General features: G+C 42.9%; 1 pseudogene; it reads left to right on the top strand.

Moving 5' to 3' along the window:
* The first annotated feature begins 9798 nt into the window (after window positions 1–9798).
* LOC105816298 lies at window positions 9799–10504 on the top strand (annotated as a pseudogene).
* Window positions 10505–24609: the final 14105 nt, after the last annotated feature.

Genomic DNA, 24609 nt, shown 5'->3' with positions numbered 1-24609 from the left:
ATATGACCCAGCAATTCCACTCCTAGGTATCTACCCAAGAGAAATGAAAAAATGTCCACACAAAGATTTTCATGTGAATTTTCATAGCACCATTATTCGCAATAGTGTGCTTCCATTTTCATTTGTTTTAAAATTTTTTTATTTCCTTCTTAATTTATTCATTGACCCATTGGTCATTCAGGAGCATGTTGCTTAATTTCCATATATTTATACAGTTTCCAAAGTTCCTCATGTTATTGATTTCTATTTTTATTCTGTTGTGATCTGAAATGATACTTGATTTCAATTTTTTTTAGATTTGTTGAAACTTGTTTTGTGGCCTAACATGTGGTCTATCCTAAAGAATGATCCATGTGCTGATGAGAAGAATGTGTATTCTGCAGCTATTAGATGAAATGTTTGTAAATATCTAGTAGATTTGGTCTATAATTGAGTTTAAGTTTGATGTTCCTTTGTTGATCTTCTGTCTAGATGATATGTCCAATACTAGGAGTGGAGTGTTGAAGTCCCAGCTATTATTATATTGTGGTCTATCTCTTCTTTTAGCTCTAGTAATATTTGCTTTGTATATCTGGGTTTTCTGGTGCTAGGTTCAAATATATTTAGAATTGTTATATCCTCTTGCTGAATTGATCTCTTTATCATTGTATTATGACCTTCTTTGTCTCTTTTTATTGTTTTTGACTTAAATTCTGATTGATCTCAGGAGTATAGCCATTCTTACTCACTTTTGGTTTCTGTTTGTGTGGAATATTTTTTTCCATCTTTTCACTTTCGGTCTATATGTGAAGTGAGTGTCTTGTAGGCAGCATATAGTTAGGTCTTGTTTTTTATCCATTCAGCCAGTCCATAACTTTTAATTGGTGAATTTAAACTGTTTATATTCAAGGTTGTTATTGATAGGTGTGGACTTCCTCCTGTCATTTTATTAATTGTTTTCTGGTTATTTTGTGTATCCTTTATTCCTTTCTTTCTCTCTCATTGTTTATTTTTGTGGTTTGGTGGTTTTCTGTTGTGAGAGGTTTGATTCCTTTCTCTTTCTCATTTGTGTACCTACCTGCTCTACTAGTGAGTTTTATTCTTTCACCTGTTTTCATGATGGTAGTTATCATTTTTCACTTCCCAGTGTAGGACTCCATTAAGCATTTCTTATAGGGCCAGCCTAGTGGTGATGAATTTCCTCATTTTTTACTTATCTGAGAAAGACTATTTCTCCTTCATTTATGAAGAATAGCTTTGATGGGTATAGTGTTCTTGACTAACACTTTTGTCCCCACCAGTTCGAATATATCATCTCATTCTCTCCTGGCTTGTAAGATTTCTGCTGAGAAATCTGCTTTTAGTCTGATGGAGATTCCTTGTTTGACTTGATGCTCTTCTCTTGCTGTTTTTAAAATTTTCTCTTTGTCTTTAACTTTTGACAGTCTGACTATACTATGCCTCAAAGAGAACCTTTTTTGGGTTGAATCTATTTGAGGACCTTTGAGCTTCCTGGATCTGATATTCATATCTCTTCTAATACTTGATCATTTTTCAGTTATTATTTCATTAAATAGATTTCCTGTGCCTTTTATCATCTCTTCTCCTTTTGAAATTCCCTTAATGCAAGCATTTGTTCACTTAATTTTGTCCTATAAATCTTAGGCTTTCTTTATTCTTTGAAACCCTTTTTTATCTTTTTTTTTTTTTTGTCTGACTGGTTTATTTCAAAAGACCTGTCTTCGAGTTCACAAATTCTTTCTTCTGCTTTAATAGTTTATTGTTGAACCTCTAAGTTTATTTTTTATTTTATTCATTGAATTCTTCAGTTCTGAGATTTCTGTTTGAGTCTTTTTTGTAATATCTACTTCTGTGTTGAATTTCTAATTCAGATCATGAATTGTTTGCCTGATTTTGTTGAATTTTCAATCTGTATTCTCTTGTATCTTACTGAATTTTCTTAAGACTATTATTTTAAATTCCTTTTCATGCATTTCATAGATTTCCTTTCATGAGGGGGGGAATCTGCTACTGGAGAATTATTGTGTTCCTTTGGAGGTGTCATGATTCTGGCTTTTTCATATTTCTTGTGTTCGCGCATCTGGTGAGACAAATGCTTCTTCTAATTTTATGGGATATTTTTCATAGGGAAAGATTTTTTTCCTATATATGCATATTGATGTTTTGGTTGGGTAGGGTCCTTTGGCTTTCGTTCTAGGTGGGTCTCCATGTGATTTCTTCATTTATAATCAATGTCAGTGGTGTCTCTCAGTGCCTCAATGGTCTAGGCTATGGGTGTTTGTTGAATCTGTAGTGTGACTTTGTTGGGGGTGAGGGCTGCCAGGTGGGCTGATTCTTGGGCCCTGGAGTGGCATGCATGGGCATGCACCAGCTTCACTGATCAGGGGCCAAGATCACCAATGGCAGCAGGCTCAGGCAGGCTAGACCTTGAGGCCCTGGGGGGAGTACACAGGCACACAATGGCTTCACCACTGGAGGCGGTGATGTTACTGGCAGCACCAGACCCTGGGCAATCAGCTCTAAGGCTTTGGAGACAGCTCCCCTTGTCTTGGGGATGGACTCCTCACTGTGCTGGACTACCTATTTCCTGCAGCTAGGGCACTGCATGGGCTCAGGTGCCAGTTTATGGCTGCACTGCTGGGTCTGGCTGGAGTCATGGCTATGTAGCTTTTTGCATGGGTGTTGTGGGATGTCATCAAGGATCCAGGTGTAGAAGCTATTGGGCCCTTGGGCAGTATGCATTCTGGCAGTGGCTCTACCCTCAAAATGGTGCCATGCTGCAGTGGCCTGGGTCCCAGAAAGTACATTTCCTCTCTGGAGTAGTGCAGTCATATGGACTCTGGGAAGCTCTCTATATTGGGTTCATGGCCTGTGAGAACTAACAGGCTCTCCTAAAGCTAGGACTGCAGGTATCCGTGGTGGGAATGTAGACTGCTTGGGATCCCCTGCTTACCTTTTCACCACAATGGGGAGGGCTTCTTGTCTCTGAGCAGATCCCAGCCATGTGCTTCACCTCCCTCTCTCTGCTGCCATCCTGAGTTTTCGTGCCTCAGAGGGTCTTTGTCACTACCTTGCTGAATTCCAGTGTTCTCCCCTAGACACTATATTTGACAAGTGGTTATCTCTTTGCTATTTTGGTCCTTCTTTGTGGAAGAGCTATATGTGGGGCACTGCTAGTCGGCCTTCTTGATGACATTGCTCGCAAATCATTTTTGATAGTAGTGGTGGTGGGCTTCCAACTGGTTGTGATCAGGTCCCTCTTGCTTTCCCTTCATACCTCATTCTCACCCAAGGTGGCAAAAATCCACAGCCTGTCATTTTGGGGACAAAAAGGTTCCAGGACTCCTGTTCAGTGGGTTGATAAGAGGCATTCACACTTGAGGACTGCTCAGCAATGAGCTCTCTCCATAGAACTCCTGACTCTTGATATGCAGGATCCTTTTACTGCTGGGTACTTTGAGATCTCTGGAACCTTTACTCCTCCCTTTCATCCAGAAATAGCCCTTCTGCTGCCTGTTCTTCCCATTTACCTGAGCTCCCAAGTCTTTGATGGGCTGCACATTAGAATCACCTGAGGAGCATTTAAAAATAATGATACCTGGGACCCAGTTCAAACCAACTGAACTGACTCAATTGACTCAAGGTGGGGCCTGGGCATCTGTATTTTAAGAAGCTCCTCAAGTTACTCTAATGAGCAGCCAGAGTCAAGAACCACTGCCCTACAAAAAGTAAGCCACTCTCTAGAGCCAGGTAACAGAGTTCCACAAATAGGCAATTGTTGAAGAGTAAATTTAGAATTCAGATCTCCAGGATCTCTGTATGCTAAGCAATAAGCTGGTGCTTCTCTAAATGTAAAATGTAAAGGAATAACTGCAAACCAGGGCTCCAGTTAAAATGCAGATTCTAATCCACCAAGTCTGGAGCAGGATCTGAGATTCTGCATTACTGACAAGCTCCCAGATGATGCTGATATTGCTGGTCCTCAACCATACTTTGAGTAGCAAGGTGAAAAGATATATGGCTTTCACAGAGGAGAAACCCAGTGTAACCATGTGAGTGACATTTATGTTATCCCCAGCGCATAATTGTCTTTCTAATTTCGGCACCCATGGGGTCTTTATTCCATTTCAGGAATTTGATACCTTCCGACACTGAGAGGGTGCAGAACCTCTGATGTAGGTGAGCCAGTAACTCTCGCCTTGGTCCATTTGCTTCTGGACTCCCCTATAGCTTCTGTAGCTTCCTTGAATTGTCTCTGTCTCTGGGTTTCCTAGACCCCAGACCCAGGCAGCATTTCTTCCTGCCTTTGGCCCTGCTCACATAGAACTGGGGCGCAGTGCCCTGCCTGCAAGGTTTTTGGCCCACCCTCCATTGCCTTGTCCTCAATGCTGTGTGACTTCCTGTTTTCATACCTCCATCTCGCCTGATTCTGTCAAGCTCACTCCTCTCCCAGTTTTTTGAGGTGGCATCAACCTTGGCACATCAAACCCAGATTCTTTGGACCCAGACTCACCTTGTGGTTCAGAGTTCTGTGCCTTTAAAGCCAACAGAGACCTTTCAGAGCCTTCAAAGGGGAGTCCATGTAAAACCAAAAACCGTCTGCCCAAATTCACTAAGATAACCTTATCAATTCCCTCTCCCCTCTCCACTCATGTCAATGTTGATCCTGGGTCTGTCTCAAAGACCTTGTTTCTCACATTCAAACTTAAGGCTCCTCATTTGTGCTTACCTGGGGTCTTATGACTTAACTTTGCCTTATTGTCTTTCCCGTGTCTGGTGTCTGACCTCGGCCTGTTCCCTATTTTCAGCTCCATTACTCTTCTCTTAGCATTGACCATTTGAAGCCCCACTATAGGGCCCACGAAGGGACAACTACACAGCACCAGCACCTGTCACTCTGTTAGTTCTGCTGCCTCTCCTTTGCATCTGGCAGCACCATGTCACTTACCTACAGAATCCTGCCAGGTAGAACAAGGCACTATAGTAGCCTGCAACCAAGTTCAGCACCACCAGGTGCGCCAGCTTTCAGGAAGCAAGCATAATGGCTTTGTAGTCTTATAGAGAAATGATGCTCAAACTTCAATATGCTTATAAATCCTCGCCTAGAGGATTTATTAAAAATGCAAATTCTGATTCAGTAGGGCGGGGGCAGGGTCTGAGACTCTTCATTTTCTAACAAGCTCCCAGGGGATGCTGATGCTGCTCACAGACCTTCCTTTGAGTAGCAATGTCATAAAATATACTTTTCTAATGAAATATTTCAGTCAGCCAAAAGTTAACATGCTTTAAAAATATATAGCTCAGTCAATTAGCTAGCCTTTTCAAAAATCCCTAGCTGGGAGCAGTTACCATATAACCATCCTACTCCCCCCGTTTCTCTTCATCATCAAGTATAATAGTTTTTTACACTTGCCCTGAAATCTTACAATGGGATCAAGTACCTCCTAAGATGGCTCTGAATCCATCTCCGTCAACCAGAGGTGACCCAGACCCCTCCCTTTCGATTTGGACCCAACAAATGGGTTTTCTTGACACTCCCCTGGGCCTTGGCCCTAGGAATAAGAGTCTGCATTCCAGTAGCCTAGGCCTTGTGACTACTATTTCCTAACCAGAAATTTCCCTCGCAGCTTATTCCTTTGGGGAAAGGGCTGTGCACCTGCATTAGTCTGCTCAGACTGCCATAACAAAACACCATAGACCAATTGCCTTAAACAACAGATAGTTATTTTCTCACAAGAGTCCATAATCAAGGTGCCAGCAAATTGAGTTTCTGGGGAGGACCCTCTTACTGGCTGCCTCCTTGCTGTGTGCTCACATGGCCTTTTCTCTGTGCACATGTGGAGAGCGAGCTCTGGTGTTTCTTCCTTTTCTTGTAAGGACACCAGTCCTATTGGCCCTGCCCTTAGGACCTCCTTTAACTTTAATCACCTCCTTAAAAGTGCTATCTCCAAATACAAACACATTGGGGGTTAGGGCTTTAACATATGGATTTGTGGGGGGTAGGGGGTGGGAGTGAACACAATTCAGTCCATAACAGTCTCCTTCTCCTGCACTAATTGAGGCACCAGCCAGATGACTAGCCCTGAAATGAGGGGCCAGACCCAGGCTCAGTTTCCTACCACAGCCGACTGGGCGTGGAGTGTCTGAATCTGGGGTGAAGTTCGAGGAAGGGTCAGGACTAGCTTTAAGCTTCAGATTCAGCAAACTCGGAAAGAGGTGAAAGGGGACCAAAAGAGGGATTGCAAACAGCCTTTGATTTGTCTTTACCTACGAGGGGGTGATGGGTATGTTTGGGTGGGAGTAAAGAGCCAGAGGCAGAACAGGCACCCGCTGCCCCTCAACTTTTCTATCTTACTCATAGATTTTGCATGAACTCAAATGTGCATTCAGTGTTCCCATAAGAATCTATTCCTTTGACTATTTGCTACTGATATAAAGTTTAGAATTAAAAATAATCTCAATTCCTACTTGAATATTTTAAAAGAACCAAATCCACAGCAAGCATTTATAAACTACAGTTAACTAGAGACTGAAAGAGAACGTTTAAAGGTAATCCCTCAGCAATCATAAACACAGAACCCATTTACATATGTATATATTTAAAATTATGTGTACTTATTCAGTAACCTCTCATTTTACTACCATGCCTGGAAGAAAGAACCTGAAATTAAAACACAGGCAACTCATTATAAGCTTTTGAGACACAAATCCCCCACAATTACAAGGCATCAGTGGACGCTAGATGATGACATAAAGAAATGAACCTACAAATGAACCAGATCATTGGCACACCTAATATTCAACCCAGGGCAGGGAAAACCAATTCTGGGAAGTTCTGGAATGAAAATGCAAAAATAAAAACAAAACACAAAGGGATGGAGACAATCCGGGATCAGGTTCCTCTTAGCAGTTCAGTTGATGCTCATGGATAAAAACCTTACTGGATCCCAGATTAGCAATGATTTGAAGTGGGAAAAATGGAGCTCTCAGAAAATTACCACATAAAACACCAAATCACCCCAAATGCCCAAAGTAAAATAGAAAGTTTGAGTTAGAGAATAGCTTGATACTGAGACACTGGCTGAGCGAGGAGATTTAGGTAGCAACTGACTGGAGTTTGAGGCTGAGGCTGGCCACACAGAAAACTTTCATAAACATGTTTACATTTTCCCACATTGCACCATGCTGTGAATTACAGTTCAACTCCAAGTCCCTAGGGGAAAAGGAGGTGGGGGTGCAAAACTTCCCCCTTCCCCTGATTCCATAAGAGTGAAAGCCCCCAGCACAGAGCCAACACTAGCAGACTCTTACTGAATTGCCCCTCACCTCCTCCCCAACATAGCACCCTCCAGATCCCCGTCGCCAAAATTTGGGGTCTCTGTTCTTGGAAAACTCACTTCATGACCAATCAGAAGAAAAAAACTAATGGAAAAACAGCTTCTTTATCCTTGCTGGTTGTCAGCTTTTACAAGAGTTTGTTTATAGTGGAGTATAAATTAGCCCAAGAAATTGAAATCGGATATAGCTCGGGCCTCTAAATGCAGCCCAAGTGGGCGGTGATCTGGGAAGGCCCCCTCTGTCTTGTCAGAATTCTGGGGAGCCTGCGCAAAGCCAGGGCAGACAAGCCCAAAGGCAGCAGCCTCTTGCCCTCCTCCCCGGTGGCTCCCCGTTGCTGCTGGCATTCCCACACTGTTCCTGCGGCCACCAGCCTGGATGAAAGCACGCAGGCTGCCCGGGAATCCTGACAGCACTCCCGTAGTCTGCAGCCAACCTTCCTGCCCCCAGTCCAGTTTCAGCTGCTGAAATCAGAAAGGCTCTGGCATTGCTAATGCAAAACTTTTCACTTCACAGAGATAGAGTTCAGAGCCTGCCACAGGCAAACTTGCCAAGGACACACAACTTGTCTCTTTGGAACCCCTCTCCCACTTTTCCAGATAACATTTGCTTTTTAATAGCTGCTTCCGAGGCCGTGACCCCTCCCAGGCCTCCCCTCACCCCAGGAGAAGGCTACCTCCTCAGCTTCCATGTGGGGCCAGGCCTGGAGAACTGATAGTTGATTGCTGCAAACCCCTTGCTATATACTCTGCAGGGAAGCCCCTCTGAGAGAAAATCTATTCCATGTACTTTCTCAAATGGACAGCAGCTCTTGGAAATAAAATCCTCATGCATGGTCAACTGGATATGTTCATTCATAGGTTAAACCCCCAGAATGCAAAAGCAAAATACATTTTACCTGATAGAATGGACATACTTTCTAGGATGCAAACTATTTCATCAATCCCAGGAGCTCTTCCAGAGAGATATCAGCGAAAGTCAAAAGTAAAAAGCTACGTGGCAGACAAAAACACAGGCAACAAATGACTACTGCAACTTCTCCTCACCTTAACAATCGTGGAGGAACAAGGAACCCCAGTCACGGCTATTTGGGACTGAGGAAATCTTCAAACTCTTTAACTGAACCATATTGGTTCTAAGTCAGACCTTGGAGCTGAAGACAGCAACTTGTTCCTTTTTCTTTCCTCCAATATTGCTTTAGGGTCTTCTATTTGCCAGGCACTATGCTGGTTCTGGGGATGAAGCTGCCAGCAAGTTAGACCCAGTGCCTGCCCACATGGAGGTCATGGCGGAAAAGACGGGCAGAGAGCTCAGCCTGAGGAGAAATTCAGGTGCCAGGTGCCCACCCCAGAATCAGAGACTCTCAAGGTGGGGCCCAGCATCTGTTTGAACAAGCCCTTTGGGGATTCTAATTCATTCTCAAGTTTGAGATCCACTGCTTTAGGCAGAAGAGTTCGTAGCTTTCCAATCTCCAAGTCCCTTAGCCCCTTATCATGGTGACATGGGTTTTACACACATGATTTCATTTTACAGTCCCAGGGCATAATAATACCCTGCAAGATGAATGTATTGCTGGCTGCTATAATGAATAAACCTAAAATTTCAGTACCTTAACACAATAGAAATGTATTTCTGGCTCATACTATAGTCTAACACAGGTGTCTGTTTTGACGGCGAGGGTAAGAGGGATCCTGCTTCACAGTTATTCCGAGACCCAAGGTAATGAAAGCTTTTCATCTTCCTCATTAGGCTTCCAGAGTCACCTGGGAGTCAGCATGGAGCCAACAGTTGGGAAAGGAGAGCATGGGGAACACTCACCCCCTTCATGGGCACCTCAGCCGGAAGTTATCACCGCCACTCGCACGTGACAGACAAGTGAGAACTAGTCATATGGGCCCTTCCTAGGGGTAAATGGTACTCAGAAATGTGGTCCCTGCCTGGGAAAGTTACTTGCCAGTCACAACTGTATGCTATGGAAGGAAGGTGTAAACTTTTGATGAACAGCTGTCATTGCTACCACAGTAGGGGTTACGGTTTTGCTAATGAACAAAGGTTTAGCCAGATTCAGATTGCAAAGCTGGAGTGGGAATTCTAACTGGTCTAACTCCAAAGCTTTGCTCTTTGGAATACCTCATCAAGCCCATGGTCACCCTGTGTGGTAGAATAATAATGCTCCCACAAAGATATCCACATCCTACTCCCCAGGACCTTATAAATATGTCACCCTGTGTGGCAAAAGGACTTTGCAGGTGTGATTAAGTTAAGGATCTTGAGGAGATAATGCTGGATTATCTGGGTGGGTCCGCAGAGTCCATATAAGATGAAGGATGTCTTCCGCTGCCACCCCCGTGAGCCCAGCCCTAGCCCCAGCCTAGGTCTGGGCCACCCTGGCATCGCTTCGGAGCGTGGTGGCAGCTGACTGGGCATTCACAACCCGCTGGGACTCACGACCCAGACATGGTTATGAACATCCTCAGTGCGAGGCCAGAGGGCCTGATGAACATGCAGCACTGCAACCTCCTCTGCCTGCCCAAGAACTACCAGATGAAATACTACTTCTACCATGGCCTCTCCTGGCCCCAGCTCTCCTACATTGCTAAAGATGAGGATGGGAAGATTGTGGGGTACGTCCTGGCCAAAATGGAAGAGGACCCAGATGACATGCCCCATGGGCATATCACCTCACTGGCTGTGAAGCATTCCCACTGGCGCCTTGGCCTGGCTCAGAAGCTGATGGACAGGCCTCTTGAGCCATGATTGAGAACTTCAAAGCCAAATATGTCTCCTTGCATGTCAGGAAGAGTAACCAGGCTGCACTGCACCTCTATTCCAACACCCTCAACTTTCAGATCAGCAAAGTGGAGCCCAAATACTATGCAGATGGGAAAGATGCCATGCCATGAAGCAGGATCTCACCCAGATGGCTGACGAGCTAAGGCAACACTTGGAGCTGAAGGAAAAGGGCAGGCACGTGGTGCTGGGTGCCATCGAGATCAGGGTGGAGAGCAAAGGCAATTCACTTCCGAGCTCTGGAGAAGCCTGTCGTGAGGAGAAGGGCCTGGCTGCTAAGGATAGCAATGAGGACAGCAAGGACCTCAGCGAGGTCAGCAAGACCACAGAGAGCACAGATGTCAAGGACAGCTCTGAGGCTTCTGACTTTGCCCCCTAGAGCCTGCTGCATCCCATCCTCACCCCACTCGCTTTCACAATAAATTTCACCCCATGGCCCTGGGGGAGGGGGGAAGAGGGAGGTTGTAGAGTTAAGGGTAGAGATAAAAAGGAAATATGACAATGGAAACAGAGAGTGGAGCGATGTGCTTTGAAGATGGAGGAAAGGCCACAAACCAAAGGATGCAAATGGCCTCTAGAAGCTGAAAAAAAGCAAGGAAATGGATTCCCTCCTGAAGCTCCCAGAAGAAACATAGCCCTGCCAACACTGTGATTTTAGGCTTTTGATCACCAGAACTATAATAAAATTAATTTATGTTGTTTTAAGCCACTAAGTTTGTGGTAATTTGGTACAGCAACAATAGGAAACTGATAGCCCTTCCAGCACCGTGTTTCCCTGTTGAATAACTCGGTAACACAGCTCTTTTGGCAGGGCCCTGAGATCTTTCCTCTTCATTTTCCTTCAGTCCCATCCAGCAAGAAGTCCTACTCTCATCTGTGTCTTCCCAGACCACCCAGGAGTGATAGAACTGACTGGGAGAATGATGTGTCCTCACACTATCAGAACTTCACATAAAGCCAGGATGTCAACTAAGCATCATTTAAAAACTACGAAAAGAAAATAATTAACATTTTAAGGTTCTTGAAAACACCCATTCCTGATTTTTAAAAAATGTTCAGACAACTAGGAAATAGAGGAAAATATCCTCAACTTGATAAAAAGTTACAATGAACATCATACTTAATGGTGAAAAACCAAATGCTTTTCCTGAGATTGGGACCAAGGAAAGGATGTCCATTCTTATGTTTCTTATTCAACATAGTACTGGAAGTCCTAGAAAGCACCCTACAGCAGGAAAGGAAAATAAGATATAAACAGATTGAAAAGAAAGAAAACCTGTCCCTATCTGCAGATGACATGACTGTCTAAATAGAAAATCCTAAAGCATCTACCTAAAAAAAAAATCCCAGAACTAATAAATTAACTCAGCAAGGTCACAGATATAAGGTAAACACAAAAAAATAGCCACTAACAATAAGCATATAAAAACCAAAATTTAAAACACAACACCATTTATACTTACTCTAAGGAAAAATGAAATATTTAGGCATAATCTTTTTCTAAACATATATAGGATCTATATCCTTCAAATTACAAAATGCTTATGAAAGAAATCAAAGACCTTAATAAATAGAGAGACATACCATGATCATGAATTAGAAGACTCAGCATAGTAAAGATATCAATTCTCCCCAAATTGAAATGTACAGATTTAATGCAATGACTATCAAAATTCCAACAAGGATTTTTGTAGACATGCACAAGATTAGAATGTTTATGAAAAGGCAGAGGACCTAGGATTGTTAAAACAATTTTTATAAAGAATAAAATTGGAGGAATCACTCTACCTGATATTATTACTTAACTATATAGCTATAGTGTCCAAGACAGTGTGATACTGGTGGAGGTATAGACACATACATCAATGAAGCAGAATAAAGAACCCAGAAATAGACCCACACAAGTATGCTCAACTGATTTTTAACAAAGGTGCAAAAGTAATTGAATAGGAAAACTAGCCTTTCCAACACATGCTGTTGGAGCAATTAGATATCTCAATGCAGAAAAAGAAAAACCTCAACCTAATTCTACACTTGGTCTTAGCCAAAAGGCTGAGAAGTGATCCCTTCAATCTAATTCTCACATCTTATACAAAATTAATTCAAAATGTATCATGGACCTAAATGTAAAACATAAAACTATAAAAACCTTTAGAAAAAATATAGAAGGAAATATTTGGGATCTAGGCCCAGGCAAAGAGTTTGTAGACTTGACAACTAAAGCACAATTCATAACAGAAAAAAAAATCTGTAAAAATTAAAAAGTTTTGCTCATAAAATTAAAAACGTTTGCTCTGGGAAAGATTCTGTTACAAGGATGAAAAGAAAAGCTACATAGCGTCAGAAAATATTTGCAAACCACATGTCAAACAGAAGACCTGTATCTAGAATATATAAAAAATTTTCAAAATTCCACATAAAAAAGACAAACAACCCAATTAGAAAATGGACAAAATATATTAACAGACCTTTCACCAGAGAGTACACACAGATGGCAAATAAACACATGTAAAGATACTCAACATCATTAGCCATTAGAGAAATGCAGATCGAAACTACAATGAGATATTGCTATATGCCTATCGGAATGTGTAAAATAAAAAATAAGGATAACACTAAATATTGGTGAGGATACAGAGAAGATTGAGCACTCATACGTTACTGTTGGGAATGTAAAATGGTACAGCCAGTCTGAAACATACTTTGGCAGTTTCTTATAAAACTGCATACCTGCATTCACCATACAACCCGGAATTGCACATAGCCCAAAGAAATGGACACTTTGGCTAACTACAAAACCTATACATGAATGTTTATAGAAGCTCTATTCATAATAATCAAAAATGGTAAGTAGCCGAGATGTCTTTAAATGGGTGAATGGTTAAACTTACTGTGGTGTATTCATACATGGAATACTACTTAGCAATAAAAAGGAATGAACTATTGAACCATACACAGCAACTTGGATGGACTTAAAGGGAATTATGCTAAGTGAAATAGCCAATTTCAAAAGGCTACATACTATGAGTAACATATGTAACATCCTTGAAATAACAAAACTGTAGAGATAGAACAGATTAGTGGCTGCCAGGGATTGGGAGGGGGGAGTGTGTAGCTATAAAGAGGTAGCACAAGGGAGGCTTGTGATGATGGAAGAGTTATGTATCATGATTGCGATGGTAATTACACAAAGCTACATGTGATAAAATTTCATGGATCTACACACACACACACACACACACACAAATGAGTACATCTATAACTGGTGAAATCTGAATCAACTCTGTGGATTGTGCCAATGTCAATTTCCTGGTTTTGATGTTGTACTGTAGTTAAGCAACATGTCAGCATTGATAAAGGTGAAGTGTAGGGTGCACAGGCCCTTCCTGTACTTGCCTTTGCAACTTCCTGTGAATCTATAATTACTCTAAAATAAAGAGTTTAAAAATTTTTAATTAAAAAAAGAGTTCTTGACAGTTTACAAAATGATGTCACAAGCATCATTTGATCCCATATGAACCTCCCTATAACCCAGGAGGTTGTATAAAGCAGATTTCTACCCCACATTACAGATGGACAATGAAATGCAGATGAGCAGTTGCCCAAGGTCACCCAGTTGCTAAGTGATGGTGAAAACTGGTAGTTAACTTGACCTTTGGTAATCACCCAATCCAATGCTCTCACTTCCTTCTTTCCACGTAGCAGGCATGAATCTTAATGTCAGAAATTCCCCATTTCATTTTATTCTTCAAACCAAAATAAATCAGGCTCTAAACAACCATTCTGTCATCCTTGTAGACAGTTCAATTTTTGACATCATTGGGTTCTCTTCCCTGTCTTGGAGTAACACAGAAATCTGAGAGGCTTCTGTGATGCCTAGGAAATAGGCAAAAGACATCTTCAATTCACTAATATGGCAGCTGTCATCATCATGGCCTTTGTACATGTGGTATATAGAAGTCCAGGTGCCCAACGCTCCAAATCATACCATGGTGTATTGCCCTTGGGTGTAAAAACCTCCAAGATGCTAAACGAGGAGACAATTCAAGATACCAGTGTTGGCCAAGTCTCTTTTAATGGAGGGATTGTGACTACCTTCCCCTCTCCGCTCGTTTCCTTGAAGACCTGCTTTTCCAATAGAATGTTACTTCTTATATTTAATAATTATTTATAGTTATAGAAAACAAATTTTAAATCTGTATACATGCTTTGTTGCTGAGATATCTGGTAGTCAATAAAAACTTTTCAAGCATAAAAATATACTACATCAGGATAAAATTCTGTGGGGGAAGTGAAATGGAAATATAATTTCAAGGAGTAAAAGGAACAATGTAAAATTTCTGACTGTCAAAGAGCTTGTCGTATACTTTTAAAATCGATAATGGTGGCTGTCATATCATAATATTTTGATTCCAGTAGGTATGATATAAGAATTTTATTTTTAAATGTCAATGTTTACAATATGCTGCCTATCACATCCTTTGGAACTACAGTCTTTAAACTTATGAAGTATTTTAGATATCAACTTTGTAAGTGTGAGGGAGTATGTAGTTTTTCAAAAAAATTTTTGGGGATATGCAAGCAAAATAGACTTGGAAGATCGTTAATTTAGACCAAAGTCTCCTGTAGTGTGGTGCGTGGGTAATTCTTCTCATGGAAAACAAAATGATTGTATGTGGCACAATGATGGCCCATCCACTTCACTTGCCCAACAGTTCCCCTGCCTGCCTCCCCTCCACCATCTGCCCTTTACCCTGTCCTACTGTGAAGCTCCTCAACACTCACTCTGCACACCCTAGGACCCTCCCATCCTCTACCCCTTCTGATGCCCTCTCCTGCTCCCTGATGCTGCCCCCAGGGGATTCCTTCTTTACAGGACCCTTCTTTCACTACCACTTCACTGCAGTTCCAGCCCTGTTCTCTGCCCCCTCTAGCCTTCCTTCTTCTCCTCTCTATAGCTCTTTCCAGACTCTTCTCTTCTCTCTGCATTCTACAGTCCTTTATAAGTCACAGCCTCCACCTGCCTACAATCCCTCACCCACAGACCCTGTTCCCTACTTGTACATGGAAATACACAAGCATCATGAAGGTGGTCCGGAAGTGACTGAATCTCAAAAAAACACACTACTCTGAACATAATGCATGTGGATATTCAACAAGATGCTTGATCAAATGCCTCATTATATCCACATGGACAAAATATAGACATGTGCTCAGATAAAAATACAGTGAAGTGGGTCCATTTATCTGGCATTATTAGGAACTAGGTCACTTTAAATGTGATGGCATATGATCAGGGCTAAAGGAGAAATAGAGGCAATAAGTGAGAAGAGTAGAGGATGAATAGATCTCTGTGGCCTTGGCCATTTGGGGAAGCCTGCCTACAGAAGGTGGGCTATGAGTTGGGTATCAGTCCCTGTCTTTCTGTGGCTCTGTTCCAGTTGTCACCAAAGGTCATCCAGACACATTAGGTGGCCCCATCATTCCTCAGAACCCGCACACTCCAATTTGTATTTGTAGATACTCTCCTGATACTCTTCATTGCAACACATAGAAATAATAAACCCCTCAGTATTCAGAATCGGTTCTTGTATCAGTTAGCTATTGCTGCATAACAACAATCATAAAAATTTCAGTGTTCACAATAAGCATTTATTTCTCACCACCAGTAAGTTGTGTGAGGCTCAGATGAACTAGCTTGGGTTAAGGTAGGAGGCCTTCCTTCAAGCTGTAGACCCAGGTGGGATTGCTTCCTCGCTATGGCCTGGGCTCTGGTCTCTTCTACATGTATTAATTCTTGGGCTTAGGCAGAATGAGCAGTAGCTACCCAGGGGAAGCTCTTCTCATGAAGATGGCAAAAGCATGAGAGAGGGAAAATAGAAAGACATAAGAACTCTTTAGGCCTTGGCTCAAAACTGGACTTGTGCTGCTTCTTCCCACATTCCATGTCCAAGTAAGTCACAAGGCCAAGCCCAAAATCAAGTGGTAGAGAAGCCTATTTTGCCTTTTGTAAGAGAAGATGCAAAGTTACAAGGCAAAGGGCATGAGACACAGGGAGAGCTGTAGAACTGGGGCTGAGAAGCCCCTCTCCTACAATCCCCCTTCTGCTTCCTTGGGCCCAGAGAGCCCATCTGATCATCTGCTCTCACTCTTCCTGGGTCTTCTCAGGACTTAGTGATTCTTCTTTTGCCTTCCCCCATTCCACAGGTCTTTGTGTATCAGGGAAATTAGCTGCCAGAGATCTGACCCCCTTACCAGCTCTTTCCAAGGACTACACCTTTGTTTCTGATCCCCTCTACCTCCCATCTAACTGAGGCCCTAGGTAATTGTGCTGTCTGCACCTAACACTGAACATAAGCAATTCTCATGCCCCCCAGCCAAGCTCCTTCCCCAGCCAGGATACAATCATTCTCCTTATCTCCCTGCATGTTGCTAAAAATCAGGCCAGGGACTATTCTGTAATGGATTATATGTTCTTTCTTTCCTGGAGAGGCTCCACCATATTTTGTTTTAATCTTTTTTTTTTTTTTTTTTTTTTTTTACCTGAAACCCTGTTGGAACTCAGCCATCCTCAGCCAGGCCCTATGCATGCTTGAAGGCCAATGCCATTTTCTAAGGTATGTGTGTTGGATGTGGTCTTTTGGAACTCAGCATCCATTCCCACCTCCTTCCATTGTGTTTGCCTGTACTACCAAAGATGGAAGGCTAAATACAATCTTTCTCAGACTCCCTTACAGCTAGGCTTCTGCACATGAACAGGTTTCACCAATGGAAAGTCATACATGAGGCAGATATCATGTTCCCGTTCCTTTTCTGCCTTTGAGAAGAGATGTGGGGTGTTTCTGAAGCAGATTTCCAATATTTAATTCACACATCCAGGGTGTCAAGAGGTGCATCAGGGGGGACTTCCTGGTCCCTCTATGGTCTGTTTCGGTGGCAGCTTCTGAGTCCTCACCTTTCCGATTGCATCAGACGTAGGATTTCTTTGGGTCAGTATGTTCTGTGATGTTCTGATTGTCATTCCCTGCTCATCCAGCCCTTCCAACAATATGGAAAGCACTTCGTTCTAAATTCAGGAACTTTCTATTTAAATACCTAAGGAGGTTTCTGTTTCTAGCACCAAACCCCAATAGATCCAGCATGGTGCCTCCTGGGCCTGAACTACAGTAACACCCAGATAAGTAGTGCAGGTTTCCAAAAAAAGAATTGATACTTGATGTATCCCCATCAGCAGAGGTTTTCCAGTGAGTGTTGCCCAGACTGAGTTCTTTACTCAGCTGAGCCAGGGATGAAAAAGCAAATGGTTACAGAGCTTCAGTCAGCAAAGAAGGAAGAAGGCATCATCATCAGGCCTAAGGGAGCAGCCTGAGGCTGGTCCCAGCCCAACATCTTTGTTCCCTTCTGCTTGGCTGCACCTTGCCAAACGGTCTCGTCTGATGCCCTTGAACTCTCCAGGCTGATGCTAGGAGACTCGCGACTATTCCTCCATCAGTGAGACCACATGGACAATGCCAAAGGTTAGTCACCACCCACAGACACGCCTCAGAAATTATAAGAACAGCTTCTCTGTAATAAAGACAGGGGAAAGATGCGAGGATGGAGAATGATTAATGGCTCCTTCATAGCTGATGGAAAGCAAGTGTGATCTGCATTTTGGGTATTGATATTTTCTCACACCACGACATTCCCACATGGTAGCAAACTGGGGGACAAACACAACAGCCTTGTCTGGGGGAAAGGAGGGGGTCTGTGTTCTTCAGTTGCTTTGGAAGAGAGCATGCATTTCGGGAAGTGTTGCCATAGGGGGCTGTGGGCTCCTGTGGTGTTTGGCAAAGTTGATGTCTCTGGAAAGTCCAAAGGTGATATATTTAATAGGCGGCTCATTTTCTTTCATCTTCATGGTAGGTGTCTAATCCCAAAGGCAGCTCTTAAAGCAAAACACAGCAGGTAAGATGAGATGAAGTCCACATCAGACTGCTGCTGAAACTGAGTGGAGAGAAAGGATGAAAAACAGCAGCATGGGATTCTGCTTCTGCAAGAGGAATACAAAGAAACATAATGAAGGGGGAAGCTGACGGAGAGGAAGGAAACAAAGAAATTGAAGCCACAAAGCAAGAACGTGTGAGCAGGATGCAGACAAGGGACCCATCTCCATGGGATCCCGTGGGCAGAAGGGAGGTGGAGCTCCAGAAGGGGGAAGCAAGGCCATGAGGGTAGGCATTTCAAAGTGTACCTCTCAACAGTCACACTGGCTGGAAGGCTTCTGCACATCGTGAGCCTATTTTTAAACAGTATGATTTTTTTCTCAAGACTAAGGCAACACAAATATCCACTGAACACTTCCTCAACACTAATCACAATTCCTAGAGGTAAAAATTAGGCAAAAAAATTTAGATTTTTTTCTCTGATTATAAAAGTAACACATGTCCATTGTGTAAAATACAATTATATAAGAAAAAACAGAGCTCCATGCAGTCCCACCATGCAGATATAACTACTGCCTTGCTGTATTTTCTTCTTCGTGTGGATCTTCCTGGCAAAAATGGGACCATTCAGTAGGTGAAGTTGTATCCCCTTATCTCTTTGTTAAATACCAAATTGTATTTCCCTATATCACTAAATATTCTTGGAAAACATACTTATTGAGTGATTAGATTAGTATTCATTGCATATAAATCTTTCACAATTTTCTGATTATTTTCTTAGGCCAGATCCCTAAAAGCTGAATTACTATGTCAATGGGAAAGTTTACTTCTAAAGTTTTTTTTTTGCCAATTGTGTTCCAGAAAGTTGGCACCAATTTACACTCCTCCCACAATGTATAAGGGTACACTCAAAATACTTTTTGGTTTTTGCTTTCTAAACCAGCCCTTCTCAGTCAATGTGATGCTGTTGTGGAAATATATGAAGAAACCTGAAATTGTTAGTCCTGGCTCTGCTGTGTATCTTTGGGAAAGTAGGTTCACCTTTTCGTGACTTAGTTATTAATATCTTTAGGAACACTTCAAGCTCTAACATTCTTTGGAATTGTGTTTTTTTAACTGAGAAAGAATTTTTAAGTAAATGCCATATTTCATCCAATTAGTACAATATCAAAGACATAATATTATTCAATGAATGCATATACTATTGAAAATCTGTCAAGCATTTGTGATTGGTAGAACTTAATACTCCTGAGAATAGTCACTAGAATAAGCTATTAAGGGAGGGATTTGCATCTGTTTTGTTCACTGCTGTTATCACCATGCTAAAATGTGTGCTGGGAACATACTGGGTGCTTTATAAATATAAGTCAAAAGCAAGAGCAAATTCATAGGGAAAATTTTATTAACTAAATGTAGCCAACACTGTTGGTGCCCTGCCAATATCCCCTTAGCCCACCTGCATGTCACCTGCAGTTTTGGTGAACAGGTCTCCTACACTGGCAGATCCCTGCCTCTGGCACCTGCGTCTTTCTGCCTGAGACTTTATTTGGCCACAGTAGCATTCTCAGTCCATGTAGGGCAAGCCAGATGTGCTGGTGACCTGACACCTCAAGAGCAACTCTCAAACAATGAGGGATGGGAGTTGGTGGATATTTGTCCATCCCAACTTCCTTGGCCCTTGGTGGAACAGTTTTGAGTTATGCTTCACACGATCTCACAGAGAATGCAGGAATGAATCCAGCTGACCACAGCAGTAGCCTGCTCATTAATACACCCTCTTCCCCACTCTGTCACTGTGCTTCCTGGGATCATCTCCCAAATAAACCACTTGCACCTAAATCTTCACCTCGGAGTCTACTTTGGAGGAACTCAAATGCCTGAGTTGATGTTTGCAAAATTATAGGCATATGACTTGAAAATATATCCCCCTTTTTATAAGGAACACATTGTCTACCATTTTCATTCCTGAAGGAAGAGAGTAGACTGGTAAACTCACTTAAAGGCAGAGACAAAATCCCAGACTTAAGTGGGGTTTTGTGACCACGTGTGTGCCTGCCCGTGTGTCCCAAACAGCCTTGGTCTCAAGGTTGATTTAAGAATGGATGCCAAGAAAGAGGCAGGCAGCTAATTATACTAGAAAATTCATATTTAAGAGGTAAATGTAGCACTAAGATGAAGAGGAATCAGGACCTGTTCTCCTCTGCCCTGGGGAAGACCTTAGCACTGAGATGCCAATCACCACACATTGCTTTGTGTGAGTTGCTGGAACAGGGCAATCAAAACTCGTATTTTTTGAATCCCTCCAGCTTCTATCACAGTGCTGAACACAAAGTAGGTCTTCAAGCAAAAGTCGTTCACTGCTTGAAGCACCATTTGGGTATATCGGGACTAATAAACAACAAGTATAGAAGATCATATATAATACTCAGGATTTTAGTTGCAGACAACAGAATCCATTCTAGCTAAGAAAAAATTTGAAGGATATAGAGGATCTCTGAAAGGCTAGACAATCAGTTTAGAGGCTATGCAGTGAGGAACAATGCCCACAAATTTCACTAAAGGACTGGTCTGGTAGAGACCTATGTGCCACATTCTGGGCACCATCACAACAGCTGGCACCACCCACCCATTAATGCTGAACCTTGCTGCCTCTGACGGTTGGTGCTGCCACCTTCCTCCTAACAGATGTCGTGCAGTAACACTGCCTTCTTCCAAATCAAATACTGACCTGTGTGTGTTTGATTGGCTGAGCCCCGGTCTCTAACTGCAGAGGAGGTTAAGAAAGTGAGCATCTTTCTTCTATTGTAGGAAATAGTAACTCAAAAGGTAGGACACTCTCCATATATAAGAAAGATACTCAAAGGTTCTAGGTCAAAAAGGGTATCCACTATACTTCACCCACCACTCTCCAGTGCCCTCTCCCATTGCCATGATGCTGGGCCCTATCCCTGGATATCTGTGAGCCCTAACTTATGTCCGTCTAGTTGGTGGCATCTTAGTGAAAGGCTACATGCTAAGCACACAGTCAAAGAGTATAGGTCAGAGGAAGAGCCTTAATGGGTGATGAAATTCCCAGGGGTCCTGTGATCAGGGCCACTGCCTAAGTTCAAGGACACATCCTTTGCTAGCACCTAGACCAGTACCATCCAATAAAAATATAGTATGAGCCACAGACACAAGCCACACACGTAATTTAAAATTTTCTAATAGCCACATTTTAAAAAAAGAAACAGATGAAGTTCATTTTAATAATATATTTTATTTAACCTAATATATCCAAAATAATATCATTTCAACAGGTCATCAACATAAAAACAAATTTTGAATAAGATATACGACACTCTTTTTTTTTATCCATACTAAGTCTTTGAAATCCAGCATGAACTTTGTATCTACAGCTCATCACAATTCGAACTAGCCACGTTTCAGGTGCTCAAGAGCCACATGTGGTGAATGGCTCCCATACGGGACAGTGCGGACACTGCTTTCTGGATAGCAACGCCCATGCTGTGCCCTCCTCCTCTTCAGCTGTGAGCCACCTGCCACACTTGCAGTTGGTTGGGGCAGCCATTAGAGAAGCCATATCTCTAGACTACGATGTAGCAAAGAAGTGCTGCTCAATTCTGTTTAGGAGTTGAGCTGAGTTACGAAGTTTCCTACTGCTGGTCCTCAGTCCTCCTGTCTCCCTGGGAGTCTATGACCATATTCCCTCTCTGCTGTTGCCCCAATGCTAATCCCTCCACAACTTCACCTTCCACAGGGCTGGCCACCAGGCACTCACGAAGGTGCAAAATATAAAGGGATGCCAGAAAACCCGGTCATCACGATCAATATTTTAATGCAATAATTTTTAAAATTGAAATCAGTGCAAAAATTCATGATGAAGATAATATCAAATTTTTAAATAATAACAGGATCCAACAAGGCTGGGATTAAGGTAAGGCAAATGAGTTGGGTGGTGGGAGAACAGGGACTGTCCTTCCCCTTCCGTTTGCCTCAAGTGTCTCTCAGTGCCCCTAGACAATGGAGCCACTTTCCTGGCACATAGTAAGTACTCAATATACACTACTGAGTAAATGAATAAATGAATGCCCCCAAATTCCTTTCTGTCTGGTTCTTTATTATTTAGTGTCAAATTCAGCTTTAGGCCAGGCACAGTGGCTCATTCCTATAATCCCAGCACTTTGGGAGGCTGAAGCAGGAGGATCACTTGGGCCCAGAAGTTTGAGATCAGCCTGGGCAACATAGCAAGACCCTGTCTCTACAAAGAATTCTTAAAAATCAGCTGGGCATGGTGGTACACACCTGTATTCCCAGCTACTTAGGAAGCCAAGGCAGGAGGATTGTTTGAGCCCAGGAGATCAAGGCTGCAGTGAACTATGATGATGCCACTGCACTCCAGCCTAGGCAACAGAACTAGACCCAGTGTCTTAAAAAAATTCAGTTTTAATGAAAGGCAATAATATATTGGTTTGACACAATTACAATCAAAATGCCATTATGATTTTTTTTACTTGACACACTGATTCTAATATCTACATTGAAGAGTAAGCAGGTAAGAACAGTGAACAAGAACATGAAAGAAAAAGGGTTCTTTTAATAAGCAGGAAAAAATAATCAAGAACTGAAGCCCTCTTTGGTTTCCACTCCTTGTCTGGGCTGCCCTCAGCCTCAATGCCAGGGCAAATTATACCACAAGGGATCCCTGTCTCCTCCCAAACCAATCTTAGCAGATCAGAAGTGGTTAAACAGACAGCAAAGGCCTTGAAGCGGGAAGAGGGAAAACAATGTTCCCAAAGTGCAGCCCGTGGCCTGAGAAGTTTCTGAAATCAAGGAGGTAAGCGCCAGTGATCCCCACCCCACAGATTTTCAGGCCCTCTCTCCTACCCTTAGACCACCCCCAGGTCCTGGCCACCTTCCCCAGCCCTCTGCTAGCCTTGTCTGGACCATATCCCTTCTAGCAGCATCTACTGGGTAACTCTCATGCCTCCCAGTTCCTGACCTCCTCTGGCTGCCCGCACAGAGTGAACCTCAGGACTCAAGCCAAGGACAGAGCTCTGCTTGGTCCAACTCTATCTCTCATGCTTCTCTCCACCTTTAACACGCCATCTTCTCCCTTGACATACATACATACACATACGCGCACGCACACACACAAGGGGACTCACTCCCCTCTTTCTTGGTCCATCTGTCCCAGCCAGTCTAGTTGTTCCCTTTTTGTCCTTTTGCACAGACCATGATACATTTGCATTCATGAACATGCATTTGCCAGAATTCTACCCTGCAGGGCCCCCTTTCTGCAGAGGGAAGCCCAGGGTAGAGAGACCTGAGGCTAAGATTGGTCTCTCCACTGGCACCTAACAGGCTGCAAGTTTAAGAGGCCCTGCTGATGAGCTGGACTGCCTGGGAGGGACAGGGAGGGCTGTGTGAGGACACAAGCCTCCATCAGAGGGCCGGCCTCTTGACTGTCAAGGACCACGTGCACCTCTCGACTGTCAAGGACCATGGGTTGCTGTGAGGGTGTTTGTTGGTGCTAAACTGCCTCATCAAAGGATTTGAATGACAGAACAGAGGCTGTAGAAATCAACCCAGCAGAACTTTGACATTTGAAATCCACTAACACCTCTGTCAGTAAAAGGCCATGTCCCAGTGTCCCAATGTCACACCACACCCTCATTTCCTCCAGCACCAGAGGTAGAGGTGGGGCAGGAGACAAAGAGCAAGACTCCTTCCTCTAGGTTGGGGTATTCATTTCCTTCCTTTCTTCCCTTGAGGTGAGGAGGCCACTCATTTGGGGATGGCCTCTGGCTTCCAGCTTCCTGGCCCATGAAAGTGTAGCCCACCATTCTGGCTTCTCTACAAGAAGAGCCCTCACCCAGAGATACAAAAACTTATGGTGGCAGCTTGGGTCTTCCCCGACCCTAGTGACCAGGACCCTGGCAATGAGGCCTTGTGTCTACATCTGGGCCTACTCCCTTTGAAGCTATGCTCACGAGTCCTGAGACTGCCTCAAGACCTCTGCCACCTCCTCTTCTTTCCCTCAGCCTCCCCTCCCTCCTGTCTTCCTCTTATTTTTGTGTCAGACACCAGAGCACAGCCCTGAGGAGTCTGGGTACCTTCCTGCATCACCCACATCCAAGGCAACATTTGTAAAAGGAAAGTTTATCCAAGAACAATTGCTAGTTGATATATTACTGTGATTGCTGAAGTAGTTCTGTACTTTCTAGAAAGAAAATGTCACTAGCTTGTTAAATGGATCTTTGTGATCTGACAGGATTAGTCTTCCACCAACTTCCTTCCCACAAAGACACCTGGAACTTTCCAGAACCAAGAACTTTCTGACCCATTTACTTGTCCTTCCCTGTTCCATCAAAGCTTTTCTATCATGTGTTTACATTGTCAGCAAATTAACAAAGCAGTGATTTTTTGAATTGACCTGTATAAAGATTTAATATAAATTTCTTGCCTATATATAAAATGCTTTCTTTATTTTTAAAACTATAATTTTAAAAATCCAACACATTCCAATAGCTACAAACAAAATGGCACCAGCATTAAT

This window comes from Propithecus coquereli, unplaced genomic scaffold (genome assembly GCF_000956105.1).
Source record: "Propithecus coquereli isolate 6110/MARCELLA unplaced genomic scaffold, Pcoq_1.0 Scaffold362, whole genome shotgun sequence".
Lineage (NCBI taxonomy): Eukaryota > Metazoa > Chordata > Mammalia > Primates > Indriidae > Propithecus > Propithecus coquereli.
Note: the sequence above shows the minus strand (reverse complement) of the source record. Positions and strands in the feature narration are given on the sequence as shown.